Below are 6,279 nucleotides of genomic sequence, written 5' to 3' on the forward strand. Positions count from 1 at the left end.
ACGATGGTGGTGGCGTTGATTGATTAAGCAGAGAGAACGGGCAAGCGAGAGAGATATAGGGAAACCGAGAGAGAAAGAGAGGGAGAAATGTTAGTCGTTAAACACGCGCTAATAATACACGCAAGTATACGAGTTCGCAAGTAGTATAGAATCTTTTCTAGTTCGTTCCCACAGAGACTATATTGGTTAACTAATTAATTCACGTACTTAAGCAATAATGTATGGTTATTATTCAATGCTGAGACAATAACAAATTGAGGTTATTTATAACTAAGAATTAAACTAATAATTATAACTATGAGATTAATATTGACTGGATTAATATATATGATAAACATGGGATTCTAACTTCATCAAATACTTTATTCAATAGCCTTATTGTTCTTAACCTTAACATGCAATGGTGATGACAGTAATCAGATAAAACGAAACTGATAAACGCCAACTTTTGTTGCACGAGTACCATACTACCAGACATCCACAAAAGAGATAGAAGCTGAATAGACACCAATTATATTGAGACCCTATATGTCTATAGAATTTGACAACATGACGGTTTAAGCACAAGTTATCTATCTTGATTACACAGAGCAAGTAAGATGGTTAAAATTACCTACGCATCATGCATAACAAATACATGAACCTATGCTAGCATGGCAAGTTTTAAATCGTTAAATTCACTTTTGCTTCATTAAGAATTAACACACTATCTTATAAGTTCGCAACGCTCATAAGATGAATACACGCAACCAATACTATGATATCATACAATCACCACATACTAAGGCATCAAACAATTTAACTAAAGAAATCTATAAATAAATCCGCTAGAATCCCACGATAACGATTAACCCATAATTGGACTCATCATCAACGTGGATTCCGATGAAAACATGATATAACAAATGTAGTCTTTATAACGAATAAATAAAACCAAGTACGAAACAAGAGTAAGGTTCACAAGTAAGAAAACTAGCATCCAAATACAACTTAAAACAAAGATTCACAAGTAAAAATAAGATCTTCTTCGCCTTTGTTGAAACGTGCTAATACGGTCTTCTCCCGGATCTCCTTGATATGTCTCTGGCTTGATATATATTGATGTATCATTAAAAATGACCTAAAGATGTTTATATAGCAGCCCCATGCAGTGTAGAATTCTTTCTCTCAGAAATCAAGTGGAAACAGGAATCTGTCATCCCGACACGGCGCAGTCGCGCGCTTGATTAGCGCAGGCGCGCTGGCTTTCTATACTTCTGGTGCGGGCGCGGGCGCGCGCTTGATCAGCGCGGGCGCGCTGGGCTTCTGCCAGAAATTATTTTCTCCATTTTTCTTGCAGCTTCGATCCGGCTTCAACGAGCTTTTATTCCAACACCACCTTGACACCAAATTAGCACCAAAACAATGCTAATTCACCTGATTACCTAGATAATACCTGAAATGCAAAAACACTCGAAAATACGTTAAAACACTTAACAACTTGAGCACAAATGCATCAATTCAAAGCTTATTAGAGCATAATAAAGTGTCATAAATGCCACTCAACAAGAAAGAAGGAGATTATCGGAGTTTTTGGAGGAATTTTGGTTTGAAGTCGAATCTGGAAAAATGGTTTTGGAAAAGAGATAAATTGGAATGAGGAGTTAATTTCAGGAAGAAGGCTGGGATTTGGATTCGCCGAAAAAAATGCCAGACGGCGACTGCCGCCAGTGCCGCCATGGATGTAGATGGGAAGTGGTAGAAGGTTGGTGAGAAGGTGATGAATTAAATTTTAATTAATTTTATTTGGGTGTATTTGTAAATTAATGGAGGTAGAAATTGAGTATCATTAAAATATAATTCAAATATATTTGATTTAATTTTAATTTTGTATGTGGATCGTATTTGTGGGTATTTTAAATGTATTTAAAGGTATTTTGTTTTATTTTTGTAATTGTTGTATTGAGAGAGTAGTTTAAGTATACTTAAGATTTATTAAAATAATTTTATTGTGTAGCCTGAATTTTAATAAAAGAGAATAAAATTAAGGTTAAATTATAATTTATGGGTTGAACTTTGGAAATTTTAATGATGAGAGAAATATCAAACTGAAAGGAATTATTATATTATTGTTGATTTTATATGGATAATTGATTTAATAATAAAAAAATTGGATAATCAAAAATATATGGTGTAAAGTGGAGATTTAATAAATAGATATAGTATCTATAAATAAAATGAAATAATAATAGAATTGTTTTTAACAGTTAAAATAACCCAATTGTATTACTTTTAAGTATTATGATTATGATAAATAAGATTTAATTGAGTTTTCATAAGTAGATCGTTTTTAATCAAAAAACTTATTAAAAATATAAAATTATTATTTTTGTTATAATAATATATTTTTTCTTTTTTAGTAATCGTGTTCAGTGAGTATCTAATCCCATAATTCACCATTGAGCGAGAATTGAACTATACGACAAAAAAAGTAAGTTCTCGCCACTTAAATTATCTAATCCAACTTTAATACTATGTATGAAAAGAAAAAGAAGTAAGATTGTGTTTGAAAACGCGAATTTCATTTGATATATTGAAATTTAATTCCTAAAATTCAATTTCGGAATTTCAAATTCAAATATAATGTTTGGTAATTATAAGAATTTCAAATCCTGAATTTCAAATTCCTAATGGTGTTTGGCAACTACTAGAATTTCATTTAAAATTAGACATTTAAAATTCAATAATAAACAATCAAAAATATATTTGAAATACAGATCTTTTAACACAATCTTAGAAACGTGCTTAAATACAACTAATCATTAATAAGCAACAAGATCCAGTCCAATTTTTTATCATTCGGTAAACTTTTAAGCATCTTGAACTCGTCAGCTTTTCCATTCACAAACCTTTTGACAATCCTCATAGCTTCATTATTAGTGATTTAATAAACTGTAGATACAACCACATATATTTCTTTACAGGTGGGTCTTGGTGGCTCTTTTGCTTTACTCATGTATTCCTTAAACGACTCTACAAAACTAGTAACTGCATCAGCGAGATGGTCCTTCTTTTGCCTTTTGTTTGATTCACCGGAACCCATTTCAGAATTGCTAACAGCTTCATTTTCAAGGTCCATTGCGGTTGCAGACTCCTCAAATTGCTCTGCACCTTTATCAGTAGCTCTATCGGAGGAAAATAAAGTACATATGTCATTCCAGTTCTGAATATGATTGTTCTGATATGCATATGCATGTGGAACTCCCTGTCCAAGCACATTACAACATAAAAAATTAGCGCATGAATATTTATTACCACGAGCATGAGGCAATCTTTAAACTTGCTAATTATAATCCATATACTTTCTAATAACTTGTTTGGCGGTGAAATTCTGCAAAATCTCAAAAACTCACCAGCTTCAGTTATAAAAGTGTTTTTACTAGAATATTAAAAATGTTTTCACAAGAATGCAAATTGTACTCTTTCTACAGGGCATTATATTTTATCACAGTGACAAGGTATGGGAATTATATTGTGTTTACGAAAACAACCTCTCGACCTGGGACTTATTGACCAAAGAAATGAAATGGGATGCAATTACAAAATAACTGAGTGTGACTAGTTATTAAGAGGCTGCAAAAGTAACAAAGCAATATATAGGTTGGTCACAAGAGAGGATAAATCATACAAGACTATCAAGTATCAGCTCTCAAGATTTTTTTCTAAAAAACAAGATCAATTTCTGAAAATTTGAAGTCTAAAGAATCAGCAAGTACCATCACCCAACTCTTAAGTATCTGGTGACACTATACAAATTTACCGACCATTGTAATCAGCTAAAAAAATTTAATCAGACAAGTGCATCTAAAAGACAAGAAGGGAAAACATTCTCATGAATGTAAGTATTTACTGCACTAAATTCATGTAAATGATCATTCTATATATTTAAAAATTCAACAGATCATATTAAAAAGGAAAGCAAAAAATAAAATAATAAAAAGGATCCCGTGAAGTAAGAAAGTTGTGAGACAAAAAGAAAGGAATGGATGGGAAGCAAAAGAAAGAAAGAAAGCAAACAAAGCTAAGAGGAAAAAATAATACACTACTACTCTGATAAGTGGCATTTATATCCACTTAGAACGCTTCATAAAGGCTCGAATTGGTGTTTTGTACTCAATATGTTTGTGTTTTTGATGTATTTTTGTAGTATTTTGCATTTCAGGGCATATTCGAAAAAAGGAATGGATATTGCATGTTTTATGCTTAAAAGAGTGTTAGGATGGAACCTCGGTCGATTGCGCATAAGAAACTAGCACAAGAAGGTCAATAAAGCAGAAAATTTCAGATTTTCCAGAAGGTCAGGGCGGTCGTGCTAGTCTTGGGAGCGGTCGCGCCCATTTGTCAGAAACTCGGGGCGGCCGCGCTGGATTTGAGGGCGGCCGCGCTATGTCGAATTTTAGGAATCTTGATTCTATTATAAGATTGATTTGCTGGACTCCTGATCTATTGGGTTCGTATTTAAAGACTTTTAAAAGACATTTTTCATATAGAAGAACAACGAGAAGAAGGAGAGAGCAGTAAGAAGACCTAATAGCACAATACAATGAAGGAGAAGAAGATCTTGTTTTTACTTGTGATTCTTTGCTTAAGTTGTAACGTTGGATGCTTGTTTTCTTTTTCGTTTGAACCTTACACTCTTGTAAACGTACTTTTGATTATTATTTAATTTATAAAGATCTAATTTTTATACCATGCTTTCATTGGAACCCATGATGACGATGAGTTCGGTTATGAACTAATCGTTATCGTGGGGTTCTGACGGATTTACTTATGGATTTCTATAGTTAATTTGTTTCAATATCTTGGTGTGTGGTGATTGATTGATATCCTAGTATTGGTTGTACTTATTTTTATTATGTGCGTAGCAAATATATAAGATAGCGTGTTAATTTCTATTGAAGCGACAATAAATATAGAGATTCAGAACTTTCCATGCTAGCATAGGTTTATGTATAATTGTTATGCATGATTCATAGGTAATTTTAACCATCTTACTTGTCCTATGTAATCACGATAGATAAGCTGCGCGTTAAACCGTTATGTTTTCAAATTCTATAGACATATAGGGTCCAAGCATAAATGGTGTCTTATTAGATTCTATCTCTTTTGTGGATGTCTAGTAGTAGGTTATTCGTGCAACGAAAGTTGGCGTTTACTTGTTTCATGTTATCTGCGACACCTTCAGGTTCAATGATGTCGGTGTGTCTGAGGATGCGGTGAAACTAAGACTATTCCCATTCTCTCTGAGGGACAAGGCTAAGAGCTGGCTACACTCTCTACCAGCTGGTTCGATTGCTACTTGGGAAGATCTTGCTCAAACGTTTCTCACTAAATTCTTCCCTATGGCGAAGATAACTGCAATTAGGAATGTTCTTACTTAATTTGTGCATCAATCAGGAGAATCTCTATGTGAAGCTTGGGAGTATTACAAGGAGATGTTAGGAAGTGTCCTCATCATGGAATGCCTGATTGGATGATCATCAATTACTTTTATAACGGTTTGGGGGCACAGACAAGACCCATGCTCGATGCAGCATCAGGTGGAGCATTATGGGCAAAGAGCTATGAGGAAGTTTATGATCTAATTGAACTGATGGCTGCTAATGAATATTGGTATCTAACCCAGAGATTGCCACAGGGCAAGATAGCAGGAGTTCTTGAAGTGGATACAGCTACGGCTATCACTGCTCAATTGAAGGATTTATCTATGAAGATCGATTATCTGGCAAACTATGGTGTTAATCGGACAACCAGTGTTTGTGAGTTGTGTGCAGGTTCGCATACGACGGAGCAATGCGCTATATCTAGTGAATCAGCTCAGTTTCTGAGCAACTTTCAGAGATCGCGGCAACCAGTTCCAGACACTTATCATCCTGACAACTGGAATCATCCTAACTTCAGATGGAGCAACAATCAGAATGCGAAGCAACAGTCGTTCCAACAGTTTGGAAACAAGTAATTCAATCCTCCTGGTTTTCAGCAACAATTTACACCAAGACAACAACTCCAACTTCAACAACAAACTCATGGAGGTGCAGTCAATCTTCGAATGGAAAATCTGAATTGGAGGAGTTGAGGCTTATGTGCAAACACCAGGCTCTTATATGCCAAAGTCAGGTTGTTTCTATCAAGACTCTGGAGAACTCCAAATTGGGAAAATTTCTAACGCCTTATTGAATCGACCACTAGGAACGCTTCCTAGTGATACAGAAGCCAATCCAGGCAAGAGGGAAATTAAAG

At 34.4% G+C, this 6,279-nt stretch overlaps 1 non-coding gene across 1 annotated transcript; it reads right to left on the reverse strand.

Moving 5' to 3' along the window:
* Positions 1 to 5,396: 5,396 nt before the first annotated feature.
* On the reverse strand, positions 5,397 to 5,502 carry LOC141662269 (small nucleolar RNA R71). The gene has a single exon (XR_012550392.1). It is a non-coding gene; the product is annotated as a small nucleolar RNA R71 (small nucleolar RNA).
* Positions 5,503 to 6,279: the final 777 nt, after the last annotated feature.

The sequence above is a fragment of the Apium graveolens genome, chromosome 5 (assembly GCF_009905375.1).
Source record: "Apium graveolens cultivar Ventura chromosome 5, ASM990537v1, whole genome shotgun sequence".
Lineage (NCBI taxonomy): Eukaryota > Viridiplantae > Streptophyta > Magnoliopsida > Apiales > Apiaceae > Apium > Apium graveolens.